Source organism: Gossypium hirsutum, chromosome D10 (genome assembly GCF_007990345.1).
Source record: "Gossypium hirsutum isolate 1008001.06 chromosome D10, Gossypium_hirsutum_v2.1, whole genome shotgun sequence".
Classification (NCBI taxonomy): domain Eukaryota; kingdom Viridiplantae; phylum Streptophyta; class Magnoliopsida; order Malvales; family Malvaceae; genus Gossypium; species Gossypium hirsutum.
Window position 1 is genome coordinate 25,178,585 of NC_053446.1, and position 14,666 is coordinate 25,193,250.

General features: G+C 30.8%; 2 long non-coding RNA genes across 4 annotated transcripts; one reads left to right on the forward strand and one right to left on the reverse strand.

Moving 5' to 3' along the window:
- Positions 1-948: 948 nt before the first annotated feature.
- LOC107914971 (uncharacterized) lies at positions 949-2,582 on the reverse strand. The gene is made up of 2 exons (XR_001689122.2): positions 2,014-2,582; positions 949-1,352 (listed from the first exon to the last, which is right to left on the reverse strand). It is a non-coding gene; the product is annotated as an uncharacterized lncRNA (long non-coding RNA).
- An 8,212-nt stretch (positions 2,583-10,794) lies between these two features.
- LOC107914727 (uncharacterized) lies at positions 10,795-13,972 on the forward strand. 3 transcript variants are annotated; one of them, XR_001688983.2, is made up of 5 exons: positions 10,795-11,379; positions 11,605-11,750; positions 11,883-11,934; positions 12,574-12,674; positions 13,667-13,972. It is a non-coding gene; the product is annotated as an uncharacterized lncRNA (long non-coding RNA). The 3 variants fall into 3 exon arrangements; XR_001688987.2 differs by having other exon boundaries at positions 11,616-11,750; positions 13,649-13,972; XR_001688982.2 differs by having other exon boundaries at positions 10,798-11,379; positions 11,616-11,750.
- The last annotated feature ends 694 nt before the right edge of the window (positions 13,973-14,666 follow it).

The following is a 14,666-nucleotide window of genomic DNA, read 5'->3' on the forward strand; positions in this document are numbered from 1 at the left end:
CTTGATTATTTTAATTAGGTTTTCAAACATGGATGTTAGTATTTGCACAACGTGAGATACGAAATTGTTACTCTTATGTATTGTATTGCTTATTTACTTGTTTATTCTTCATACATTAGTGTACGTTGATTTACGAACCTCCATTTCGCGTTGTACGTTATTCTTCTATGGTTTTATTTATTCAAAAGATTACGTTTCATATCATTTAAATATCAAAACCAATTTATCCAAAAATCTTCAAAATACTCGAAGTTTGGAATCCTCGAGAGAATTGAGCCCTAACGCATTGGGTTCCAATTCCCTCGTCGAATCTAAATAATCGAAATTTTTCGAACATACAAATTTCAAATAAAAACTCATTATCGGGAATTCGACACGTTGTGTCCTAACGCATTGGATATGACATGTTATTTTCTCGAGACGAGGATTTTAATAATAAAGGCAATATTCGATATTTAGGAATTTTGTGAAATCGAGCCCTAACTTACTGGGTTTTGATTTTCTCATTTGACCCAAATGATCGGATATCCTTCTCAAAATGTGTAGGTTTTAAAAGTCGAGAGATAAATTTTAATTTTGAGGATTTAAAATGTTGCATTCTAACTTACTGAGTGTGACGGTTTATTTCTTTGAAATAAGTGAATCTCATCGTCCAGTTCATTTTATTCAAAATAAAAGGATCGTATTTTAAAATCTTTTCAAAATTTTGACATTAAGACATTAAACAATCGATTCGGTACCAATTCTGGGCCTTACGAGGGTGCTAACCCTTCCTCATGTGTAACCGACTCGTAGACCTATTTTTCTCAAATCTCGCAGACCTAAATTTTAACGGTGAACCGATCACACCTCCTTAAAAGGTCGATGACGACTCCCAATTTTTATTTTTAAGTCGACAACTAAATGTTTTTTTTTTTGTTTTTTCAAAAATGGTTTCGACAACCGATGAAGCCCATTTCAAATTTCATTAAAACTTTGAAATATATGTTGCTACAAAAGTAGTATGACAGTTACCTAACATTAGTAACTGCTCCCATCAGTTTTAGTAACTTGCAATACAAAAATAATACAAATTCAAAAGCCGATTGATTCAGCTATACATCTATCAAATTCAAATCTTACCAACTATGAAATCAAGTTATATATCAACTTGTTCCATTTACAAAAAGATTACAAAATGAACTAAACAAAAGAAATGCTTATGATCCTTCCCAAATGCTGGTCTGATGTGTTGGTCAGCATCATGGTCGACTATTGCATTACAGTCCATGCTCAATAGTAAGAGTTGTGTAATTATGGAGATACGACTTTTCGCAGTACTCAGCAGCTGAATAAAGCTAAGGCCTTAAGTTCTTGAGCTCCCATAAAATCAAAGGGTCAACTAATCAATTAGTATAACAATGAAATGCTGGGAATTGCAAAAAGAAAATGGAAACTCCTACTATCCAAAGTTTCAGGAAAACATAAATCAAACAAATACTTGTTAAAAAAAAGAAGAAGCTAAATGCAACCACAATACACTTCAAAGAGTTCAAACAAATTTCATGCTCTCCAAGCCAATGGAAGAAATAACCCACGTTGCTTAATAAAACCTCCATGTTGTTTATAACAATTTTACTTCAAAATAGAAGTGTTCAATAGGTATAACAGACAAGAAGACATAGTCCAGACTAAGGAGAAAATATATCAGCACTAAAGATGAAATAAAAGACATCCCTAAAATGAATAATAATAGGAGAAAGGAAAATGAAAGAAAATCTACAGTTCATGCTTTGAAGAAAAAAACTATCTTAACCAAGTTTGAAGGAAATAAGTATAATAGTGCATGGCTATTTAATTTATTTTAGAGCTCCAAATCACCTTTGCCCCTAAGAAATTTCTCATGATTCCAATAAAAAAAATACCCCAAAGAGAAAGACGAAAAATATCCATATAACAGATCATCTAAAAAATCAATCTGAGACAAACTACTACAAAAACAATAATTATTATGAAGGAACAAAAGGGGCAAACCTGGAAGTGGGGAAGGAAGGAAAGTTGTGAAAAGGGTTAAAAGCGAGGAGATTTCTCACATCAAGTTGAAAATGGTTCTGGTTCTCCGTCTCCATCTTCAGCTGGCGTTGGTATGTAGTGTTTGCTGCTAAGCAAGGCTATTAGTTCGGCTTCTTAAAACCTAATACAGAAACACTCAAAAATTCCAAGAATGAAAATCCCAAGAATGAAAATCCAAGTTCATGGTTCCATCAGATCTGACTACCACAAAGCTTGGCGCTTTCCTCACTGAACCAAGCTACTATTCAAAAACAATTTTTTAAAAAAAAATCTGAAATGAAATGAAAAATGGAAAAAGAACAATGAACCGGAGAAGGATCTACGATGAGAAAAAAGGAAATTTTTGGAATCGAAAGATGGCAGCCCTTGGATTTGCACTTGCAACGGCGAATGTAAAAAAGAAATTGAAATTTATTCAAAACAAAATGGAAATAAATTAAACAAGGAAGAGTGAAATTTATACGAGAGAAGGAGCAAGAGAACTAGGCAGAGAATTTTTAAAAGTGAAATTAGGGGTTTCAGGCGGGAAATTTTGGGATAAAACGGTGACAAGTGAAAATTTGTTTGCGGTGTTTTTAATGTCAAATTTAAATTATTCTATTAAGACGGCGTCGTTTTGAGAAATTTTAATACATAGTAACGTCGTTTTTTGCTGAAAACGCCACTAAAGCTCGCATATTTTTTATATTCAATTATTGTATCTTTCATATAAATTTTACATAAAGAATTATTAAATTTTTAAGTAATATTTAAAAGAATTAGATAATATTATAAATTTTAGTTTTTTTATTTCATTTTTATTTTTGTATTTTTTTCTTATAATTTGGTCCTATCCAAATTAAATAATTACCTATATATCCATATTAAATATATCAAATAGTTTAGATTAAATATTTTTAAATATAAAAGCATTAATTAATTGTATAAAATTGTATCATTTAACAAATCTCAAATAAACCTTAAACCCTAAATTAACCTTTCAATATACATAAAGTCTATCCATTATATATCCCTTAAATAATATAAACTATACTCATAATTTCAATATATTAAATTTATTATTATCTCTTTTACAATTATATAAGAACATACTTAATATATAAATTAAAAAAACTAATTAATCTAAATCATAAACCTTAACCCAACCCTTGAAACCCTAAATCCCTAACTCTTAACCCCTAACCCCTAACTTCTAACATCTAAACCTTAAATCCCAACCCTTAAACCATAATCCCTAATCCATAATCCCTAAATCCATATATAACCCCCAAACCTTAAAATAGTAACTCCTAAACTGACCTTAAATCTTAAATTAATCATATACCGTAAACCATATAAACCCTAAACTATAATGATAATTAATTAAATATTTTAAAATTAATACTATCTTATCTGTTTCAATTATATATGAAATTATTTAATATATAAATAAAAAACATATTTAAAATATAAATTTAAAAAATAATTAATCTAAACCCAAAACCCTAACCCAACCCATGAATCCATAAACCCTAAATCGCTAAATCTTAAACCCTAACCCCTCACCCTCACCCTTAACCCCTAAACCTTAAATCCCAACCCTTAAACCATAATCCCTAAATCCATACTTCGTAAACCTTAAAACAGTAACTCTTAAACCGGCCTTAAATATTAAATAAATCATATACCTTAAACCAAAAATCCTAAACTAAAGTGATAATTAATTCAATATTTTAAAATTAATACTCTCTCTTCTACGATTATATAAGAAATTTTTTAATATATAAATTAAAAAATAATCAGTAATCATGTACCCAAAAAAATTTAAAATTATTTTAAATAACAGTATTTTAATTTTTCCATATGTTTTTTTCAAACTATTTCTACGTGCTATTATTTTTTCTGAAGATTTTAAATATTCAATTAGAAATAAATTGAATTTTATTTAATTCATATAAATAACTCAATTAAGATAAAATGTTTTTAGCGGCACTTTTTCAAAAACGCCGCTAAAGCCAGCAGCATTAGCGGCGCTTTTTCAGAAACGCCGCTAAAACACCGAGCATTAGCGACGCTTTTTGAAAAACGCCGCTAAAACACCGAGCATTAGCGGCGCTTTTTTTAAAACACCACTAAAGCCCCGAAAGGTAAGAAATCGACGCCGTCGGGCTTTGGTTTTTTGCAGCGTTTTTTGGAAAAAAATGCCGCTAATTCTCATTTTAGCGGCATTTTTTCAAAAACGCCGCTAATGCTCAATTTTTACCGGCGTTTTTTGTCCAAATGCCGCTAAAAGTGCCGCTAAAAGCCTGTTTTGGTGTAGTGTCCCATCTCGAATAAACTATGCACGAGGAAATATAAAAATTTCATGTGCTAAATATAATTCTATGCCTAATGCTGCTCAAGACAATTTTGTCAACCCTAAATATACCATTTATATCAAGGTAATATATATGTGCTATTAGAAGTGAATTATGTCCTCATACTGTTTTAAATTTTTTATTAGACATGTTATCAAGTCTCAATATCACTTATTCATTTAACCAATTCAAATAAGTAATGACTTTCCCATTTTAATATCTATTCTCAAATTTATCATTCTCTTTTCATTAGAACTTCTTACATTAGGTTAATTATGTATCAACTTATCATAGCATGCCTTAATTCATTAATGCCACATTTCATTCTAGTCACTAGCATCATGCATGTTTTACATTCTACAATTTATAGCATTTACTGAATTTACCCATAGAAAACGACCGTGGAATCATACAGTCAGATATCGGAATATGTGCAACCAACACATCAAATTCACATAGTAGTATAATAGCCGATCCAGAGACGAATTGAGAAAATTTTTTGGGCCGAAATTAAATTAAATTTTTTATAATAGTAAAAAATGTAATTTTATTATTTTAATAGTTTATATCTTTATAATTTTTAAAAGATTAAATTAAATTTTTATCATTTTTAGGGTGAGCCAAAGTACAATTTTATTTTTACTAATTTAAACTTTTAAAAAATTTTAAAGACCTAAATAAAAAAATTTTCATTTTAGAGGGATCGGGCCCTGTCAGCCCCCTAACTACAGCCACGAAATTCGTCATAACACCTCCCCACATTCACATGGCAAACTAGTGTGTAAAATTAGCACCTTATCTAATCCCATCCACTCGGTGGCTACCGACGGAATAAAATTAAAACCTTAGCTAATTAAATTAACAAAAAGTTTTTAATTTGTACACTGAAATATAAAAAAAATATAATGATTTATTTGGCTGTTCAACCTAAAAAAATTATTTTAGTCTCTATTTAATTTTTTGTCTCTTTCAATCCTTAAATTTATATTGTTTGTTAAATCACCCAAAATAAATTAAAAAATTAACATTTGTTAACTTTACTGATGTGGCATCCACATAGCAGTCCATATGTGTGCCACATCAATAATTAATTAATTATTTTAAAATTTAAAATATATATTTATAATTTTTTTTAATATATTTTATTTTTAAAATTTTAAAAAATTAATTAATTATTAACATATCGTCAATAAAATTAACAAATATTAACTTTTAGAATCAGATAAAGTTCTTTTAAGCACCATTAACTATAGAAGTATGCTTAGCAAATGGAAATTTTATGCTTGCCGGTGGAGATAGTTGATTCGAGATAGGGACTTCAAAGTTGCATCAGAGGTGAAGCCAACCTTTTGAAGGTATACCTGTAAGTTGATAAAATCCTCGTGCACATAGAATCTTAATTGCTACTCCTTGTTTCGCTATCATTTTTTATTTCTGTTTCACTGTTATTTTGTTGTTATTTTATTTTTGTTTCATTGTCATTTTACTATTATATTATTATTATTTAGATATTATATAATTTTTTATTCTTAATTTTACTACTATTTTAAAAGTATTTGTTTGTTAAGGTGCAACTATTTTAATATTAATTAAGTATAATTTTTTAATTTATAAAAAATATTTATTTTAATATTTTTAATCTGTTATATTTTTTATATTTATTTTTATATAAAAAAATAATTTAAAAAATTTAATATTAACCAATAAATTTAATATTTTAATTTAAAATGGATCTAAATAGAATATTTTTTTTTCGAATTGATGGTTGCAGTGGTAAACAATTTTAATATTATGTTTGTATTATCCAATTTTTTTAATACTGGAAGGTAAATAGAGGTCAAGGACAAAAGTCTTTGATTTGATCCGCAGATCTTGTCTTTCTATCTTTGATAAATTTCTTTAGGATCCCATTTTCATTGAGTCTCGTTGACTCTCGCTTTATGTGTACATACTACTTTAATTTCTATATTACGTGATGAGTGGAATCAAACAGCCATGATTAGATTTTATTAACATATTGTTTTATAATTTCAATTATAGGTAAAATTTCGAAGAAAACATAAAAGAAAGAGGTCTTGAAAATCTCAATAATACAAATTTAAATTCAGACGATGATAAATTCAGTCAATGACCAACATATAATAATAAGTATATGTTAAATATTAAAAAGAGAATAATTCAACAAATAGACATTAAAAAATTAGATAAAACTGCATATAATATTTATTTTTTTATTATTTTTATTAGTAATCATATTATCAACTACATTTTTAGACTAACATATTACATATGATGATTTGATTTTAACTTTTATTACTTGTTTAGAAATTATTTTTATCATACTGATAATTTTTTATAGTAATTAATATTTTTTAAAATTATAAATTATGTAACTGTGTAATTACAATCTGTCAACCAAACACGTCTAAGGAATTACAATTTTTTATAATTACAATTTCATTCAATTGCTTTGTTGCCCAAGCAAACCCTGTTGTACAGCCCAAGTTTTGCTCGGGCCCAGGTGAACCCAACAAACACAAATCAGCAAGCCCAACAGGCCTAATATCACCCCAACCCAACAAACCAAGTCAAACTAGGGTTTCAGAAAAGCTGAAACCCTAGCCCTTCTAACGCCTGCCGCCGCAGCCACCTGCTTTCTGCCACCGCCGTGCATCTACCACCCACCCCCACTTGCGCTATCAAATCACCTGCAAGAAGAAGATAAACACACAAGCAACAAACAGAAACAAAAACCGAAAATAAATCATGTATAAAAACCAAGAACCAAGGCTTGTAAAAACGCTCTTTTCTTTTTTTCTTTTCTTTTTTTACAAGAACAAGTGAATCGAAACAACAGAAAGAAAGTTTAAAAAGGTGTTAATTTGGCTCTTTGGCTTCTACTTCGTTTATTTATTTATTTATATTTTTTACAAATCTATTTTAAACACAAATATCGAAAATAAAGAGGGAGAAGAAAGGTTACCTGAATCGACCTGTGGCCCCGTCGTCAGTATCCCTTCGCCGCCGCTGGATTCGAACTCGAAGGAGGGCCAATGACCCCTTTTTCTCCAATTTCTCGCTTCAAAGATTCGGCCTTTGAACGCGCTTCAAAGCGTTGGTCGAAAAGGCGTCTTCGCGCGACGCCGGCCATCGGACATGATGACGCTACAACGGCAACTGTGGCCTACCGAGGGATGGGTTGAGAGAGGGTGGGTTTGGATGGGCGATTGGGTGCGGTGCGGTGCGTTTAGCTTACTTTTTGTCTCACACAGTATCGCTACAGTATCTGATCTCACTGCCACCGCTGTTTTTACACTAATCACAAGTAAACGCACCGCCCATCCAAACTCACTCAGAATCTAAGTTTTCCTCAGATTTTTTTTTGTTGAAAAAATGAAGCTAATGTTTTTTTGTTTAAATTTTGATATTTATGCGGTGTTCAAAACGATGCCGTTTTGATTGTAAGAAACAATAGACAAAACGACGTCGTTTCGAAGCAAACCCGAGAACCGACCCATCCTGGAGAGCAAATCTGCGTGTTTCCTTGATAATGGGATATTTGGGCGGCTGGTCCTTTCGCTTTTTCGACCTATTTTAATCATATCCTTTCTGTTTATTTTTGTCTCTTTTAATTCGGCCTGATAATTTTATTTTCATCACATTTTAGTCCCTAATGGAACTGTGCGTTTTGGAGGACGAATTATTTCCCATTTTGGTCCATCCATGTTATAAGCTTGTTCATAATGGTCCTCCCTGTTTTAATTTATTTCTGATTTGCCCCCTAAATTTTGTTTTAAGGTTCAATTTAGTCCCTTTTTGTTATTTTTGCTATTAAAATTAATTAATTTTAATAGTGTTGTCATTATTTTTACTATTATTATTTTTGATATTACTGTTACTATTATTGTATTTATTATTATTACTTACCTTATTATTACTGCTATTGTTATTATTTACTCATTTTATATCTTTTAATTTCAAATTTCGTTATATATATACCACTACACCAAAACAGGCTTTTAGCGGCGTTTGGATAAAAACGCCGCTAAAAATCAAGTATTAGCGGCGCTTCTAATAAAACGCCACTAAAGATAGAGTATTAGCGGCGCTTTTTAAAAAATGCCACTAAAACGCTGCAAAAAACCTAAGTCCAACGACGTCGTTTTCTGAGTTTTTGAGGGCATTAGCGGCGTTTTTGAAGAAGCGCCGCTAAAGCTCAGGTCTTTAGCGGCATTTTTGAAGAAGCGCCGCTAATGCTCAGGGCTTTAGCGGCGTTTTTGAAAAAGCGCCGCTAATGCTCAGGGCTTTAGCGACATTTCTGAAAAAGTGCCACTAATGCTCAGTTCTTTAGCGGCGTTTTTAAAGAAGCGCCGCTAATGCTCTATCTTTAGCGGCGTTTATGAAGAAGCGTCGCTAATGCTCAGGGCTTTAGCGGCGTTTTTTGGAGAAGCGCTGCTAATGCTTAGGGATTTAGCGGCGTTTTTTGAAAAAGCACCGCTAATGCTCAGATTTATCATATTAAATAATTTTTTCATTTTTTAAAAGTTTTTTGGTTACATTACTGAGTGTTTTTTCATTTACATATTAAATAATTTTTTATATAATCGTAAAAAGAGATTTATCACTATAGTTTAAGGTTTTTGGTTTAGGGTATATGTGGTTTAGAGTTTAAGGTATAGGGGTTACTATTTCAAGGTTTTTGTAGATTTTTGTTGGTGCGGTTTGGATCCTAGTGTTTCTTGATATTTTGTTGTTGGTGGTTAGAGATTTTTGTTGCTTGATAGAAATGTGTTTAACTCTGGATATTTTCATCATTTCAGGCAAGAATGATTTATTTTTATTATGATCTAATTATGGTTTTAGTCCCGATCTGTTATCATTTTATTTTAATTTAGTATAATTTGGTTTCTTTAATTTTATAATATTGACGTGAATTTAAAAAAAAAAGGTAGATATGTGAATTTATTATTCGTTAGGATTGATTGGAATTTTAGGTGTTCATGTGTAAAAGTTTCATAACTTGTTTGTTCTGTTGTTTCAGAAACTGAATATGACCCATGGTTTTGCTTGGCACTTTTACATTTTAAATTATCTGTAACACCTTTCTATTTTCTTCTTCCTATGGATACCATTACAGCTTGCAGTTGAATGTTTCTTTTAGGTATTCCTGCCTCCAATTCGCCTTTTGTTTGTTGATTGAATTTTTTTAAGTTACTAGGTTTGGACATTGGTGCTAGGGAGAAGCAAGGAAATCCTAAAGTTGATGATGGATTCAAGGTTCCAAAAGAAAAAATCACCTACATTGCGGCATCTGTTGATGTGGATGAGGAGTTTGAATCTTTCGGAGTTGAAGAAACTAGGAGTACTGTTACAACTAGGAGTTTGAATCTTTTGAAATATCTTTAAGATTAAGGAACTATACTAAATGCGGTCACAAAACTTATGGAGGACAGTTATAAGGGTTAGGGTTTAAGGGTTAGGGGTTAGGGGTTAGGGGTTTATGGTTTATGTTTTACGATTTAGGGGATAGGGGATAGGGGTTAAGGGTTTAGGTTTATATTAATTAGTTTTTTTAATTTATATATTAAATAATTTTTTATATAATTGTAAAAGAGATAATATTAATTTTAATATATTAAAATTATGATTATAGTTTAAATTATTTAAGAACTTAATAGATAAATTTTATATATATTAACTGGTTTAGGATTTAAGGTTTACTTGAGATTTGTTAAATGATAAAAAATTATACAATCAATTAATGCTTTTATATTTAAAATATTTAATCTAAACCATTTGATATATTTAAATATTATATTTAACAAAAAAATTGATAAATAAATAAAAAAGTAACAGATTGATATGAATAGGTAACTATCTATTTTGGATAGGACCAAATTATAACAAATAAAAATGAAATGCAAAAACTAAAATCATTCCACATCGAACATCTATCATAATAGTTATATTTTAGTTAAGAAGAAATATATCTAATAAAATGGAGATTAAATCGGAAAATAATAATATAAAATCGTGATTAACATTTCAATCTTTAATAGAAATCGTAATTAACATTGGATAATTCTAACTTAATAATTAATTGCAGCCATTTAATCATTTGTTTTCTTATTAAAATATATTATATTTATTTTGAGAGTAATTGATTTTTTTATAAAAATCCAATTTATAAAAAATAGTAATAATGAATGTTTTAAAAAATCACTTAATTAATAATGAATGTTTTAAAAAATCACTTAATTAAAATTTTTTAGTAGACAAAATAAAATATTTTTAGCAAAGTAAACGGCGTCGTTTTGTTTAAAATGAAATATTTTGTGGCGTTTTTAAAAAAAACACCGCAAAAGATAAGCAATAGCGACGTTATTAACAAAAACACCGCAAAGTTAATCAAAATCCCGCTCACCCAAAAATTGATTTTTTGTTACCCGCTCATTACCCCCTCTTCTTCTCATCTCTGTCGTGTGCCCTAAATCACCAAATAATAGTTTGTTTTTCTTTAGTTGAAATCCCCCAAATTTCCCATTTCCAACAATACCAGTCAATACACCTACACCAATCACACTTCTTTTTCCTTTTCATTCCACTGCACTGAAACCCTAGATGAGAAGAAATCGGAGGAGGAGGAGTTGAAAGATAAAGAAAACGAAGAGGGGAGTAAGGAGGTTTTTGCGCTTTGTTTTCCCTCCTTTCTTTTACATTGCCTTACTAAGATGCCATTGGCTGTTCGCTGAAATAAAGAGATAAAAAAAAGGTTGAAGAAGGTGAAGAATCTTTGTTTCAGTTTCTTTTTCTGTCTTTGCTTAAAAGAAATCTTTTTTCTTCTTCTTTTTTTGTTGTGTAAATATGCGTAGGCGTAGGAATTTTCTCCTATAATACCGGTCGTCCCCTTATCCTACACCGACAATTAGAGTTAGAGTCAAATACAGGTCAATCTATCATGAAATCAGCATCAATTCTCAAGCTACATTTGGTAAATCCTTAACTCTTTTTTATCTTTTTTGCTGGCCTCTTTTGTGATGTTTCACTCTTTAATTTATTATAAACATTCACATTCTAATGGTTTCGGTTATGATTTTCGCCAAAGTAACAGGTATAATCATATTATTGATCTTTTTTAATTATTTTCCTTCTAATTAAGGGTGGTGGCCTGTCGTTCCTTCCAATTTATAGATTTTTTTCTAATGGTTGATTCTAGCTTTCTTTTAGGTTGCAAGCCACATTGGAACGCCTGGCAGCAAAACTAGAGTCAGTGTATAAAGCATCAGGGGGAAAAAGATAAATATCATAAGTCATTCTATGAGGGGTTTTCTGGTAAAATGTTTCATGGGCCTTCACAGTGATGTAAGCTATCTATTGCATCTCCTATCTCCTCCTTTTTTTGCTTTACTGTGCTCTTTATCCTTGTTTTTTCCCACACGAGTTCTAGTTTCGTGTTCTATCTCTTTGTGATGCAATGCTTCTTTTCTTGTACAGGTTTTTGAGAAATATGTGAAGAACTAGATTGCGATTGCTGCACCTTTTCGGGGTAAATGGTCTTTATAACTTGAGTATCATGTAAGATGATAGTTTCAGATCATTTGTTGCCCAAAAGGAAGCTGCAAAATAATACAACAATACCTGAATTAAACAAATTCTATTTTAAAGGTCATATAAGACGTATTATAATATTTTCTTCGAATCATACGATGTTGAATTTTTTCCATTGCATTTCTTGATCTACTAAAATCTAAAAATTGGTCAAAATATTGGGTTTATAAGGGAAATTACTGTACAGACTATAGAGTAATGAATCCTAGGATGAGCTTTTTTTTCTTTTTTTTAACAAAAATTACAAAATATATATTTGTTCAAGCACCCCAGGCATTTCCAAGTGAGGATTATCTCTGATATGTTTCATTAAAAGCTATCTTAAGATTAGTCACGAAAAGTCTAAGACAATCTAGTTCTATCAAACAATGGCATGCAGTTCCCTTGATGTTCATCTTTTTCCTTATATATGTTCCAAGATGATTTCTTATAAGCAGGTTTTGAAATATATAAGTTTCTCCAATTAATAGTACACTGGAACTGTCAGTTGAATCACTTCAAAAGAACTTCATATGCTCAATAGCTGGTTTTATTGAGTCAAGTTGCTTATTGAGTTGCTATTGAAATGATTCAACAGGTGCACCTGGATATATTGCTTCTACCTTCCTTAATGGAGTGTCATTTGTTGAAGGGTGGGAACAGAACTTTTTCATTTCAAAGTGGAGCATGCATCAATTAGTATGTGATTATGTTCTAATTACTTTTTTCATTTTCAGCATTTCTACTAAGATGCCAACGAGGGCATGGATAGTCTGTTGACATGCCCATTAATTTATGAATGTTTTATTTAATATTTTTATCGTTATTATTATGTAAATTATGAGTAAATATTTGATGCCACAATTTTTGTCATGTTTTTGTGATGCAATATGGTTTGAGTTCCATTTTATGAAAGACATGAAAAATAAAATATTAGATACTGTTAAATTGAGTTTTATTTTACATTGGCCTTTTTAAGAACTTGGGAAACATCAATGACCTTTCTTCTAAGGACCATCCAGGATATTATGTGATAAGCAACATCGAATGTTGTTAATTGATATGTTTAAGTGCTGCAAATTTAAGTGTTTAAATGTTGTAAATTGAAGTGTTTAAGTGCTGCAAATTGAAGTGTTTAAGTGCTGCAAATTGAAGTGCTTAGTTGCTGGAAATTGAGATGTTTTATCGCTGTAATTGAGGTGTATAAATGTTGTTAATTGATATGTTTAAGTGCTGCAAATTTAAGTGTTTAAATGCTGTAAATTGAAGTTTTTAAGTGCTGCAAATTGAAGTGTTTAAGTGCTGCAAATTGAAGTGCTTAGTTGCTGGAAATTGAGATGTTTTATCGCTGTAATTGAGGTGTATAAATGTTGTTAATTGATATGTTTAAGTGCTGCAAATTTAAGTGTTTAAGTGCTGCAAATTGAAGTGCTTAGTTGTTGGAAATTGAGATGTTTTATCGCTGTAATTGAGGTGTATAAATGTTGTTAATTGATATGTTTAAGTGCTGCAAATTTAAGTGTTTAAATGTTGTAAATTGAAGTGTTTAAGTGCTGCAAATTGAAGTGTTTAGTTGCTGAAAATTGAGATGTTAAAGTGCTGCAAATTGAAGTGTTTAAATTTAACTTGTTTTAGTTTATGTGCTATGTGTTTTAAAATTTAACTTGTTTTAGTTCCTTACATTCTTATAGGATTCACACTCAAGGAGCAAGAAACATCTCTACAACTCATTGGGATCGAGCAGTCAAAATTCAGAATCAAGTGACACACAAGAGCTAGATTTGGAGCTTAAACTGTCACTATAATCAGTATTTTTTTGCTACTTTAAATGCATGCTCATGGAACTACATTTTATGCTTTCCTAGAATTGTAAGTTCAAATAAGTTGATATGAACTAGTTTCAATTTTTTTAAAAAAAATTTCAAAAGAATGTTATGTAATCAAAGGTAATTTGACTTGCTGCATGAGATATAGTGAAAAACATTTATCTTCTTGTTCATGAATTTCCATTTTAATACGTCTTCAAATTAAATTATACATTTTTTAATTGGTGGAATCTCACATTTGCTGTTGTTGCAATCTCTAACCGAAGAATGGAGCAGTTCTAAAGGATTTGCTTAAGCAAGTAAAGGGATTGGCATTTTTATAATAATTTAGGATAGGAATAGAGCAAATCCAAAGAATGGAGTGGCGTTTTTATAATTTTTTAATTTTTCGTGACCTTTAGTGGCGTTTATGGGGAAAGCGCCGCTAAAGGTCCTGGTCTTTAGCGGTGTTTGTGGGAAAAGCTCCGCTAAATGTCCTAATCTTTAGCGGCGTTTGTGGGAAAAGCGACGCTAAAGGTCCTTGTCTTTAGCGGCGTTTGTGTGTAAAGCGCCACTAAAGGTTCTGGTCTTTAGCGGCGTTTGTGAGTAAAGCGCCGCTAAAGGTCCTGGTCTTTAGCGCGTTTGTGGGTAAAGCGCCGCTAAAGGTCTTGGTCTTTAGCGGCGTTTGTGGGAAAAGCGCCGCTAAAGTTAGCGACGTGATCTTTAGCGGCACTTTTTCCGGCGCTTATCAAAGCGCCACAAATACTTTTAGCGACGCTAAAAAGCGCCGCTAAATGCCTAAAAAAGCACCGCTAAAAGCCTGTTTTGGTGTAGTGTACATACTTACATATACTTTTATATTTAATAATTTTAAAATATATATATA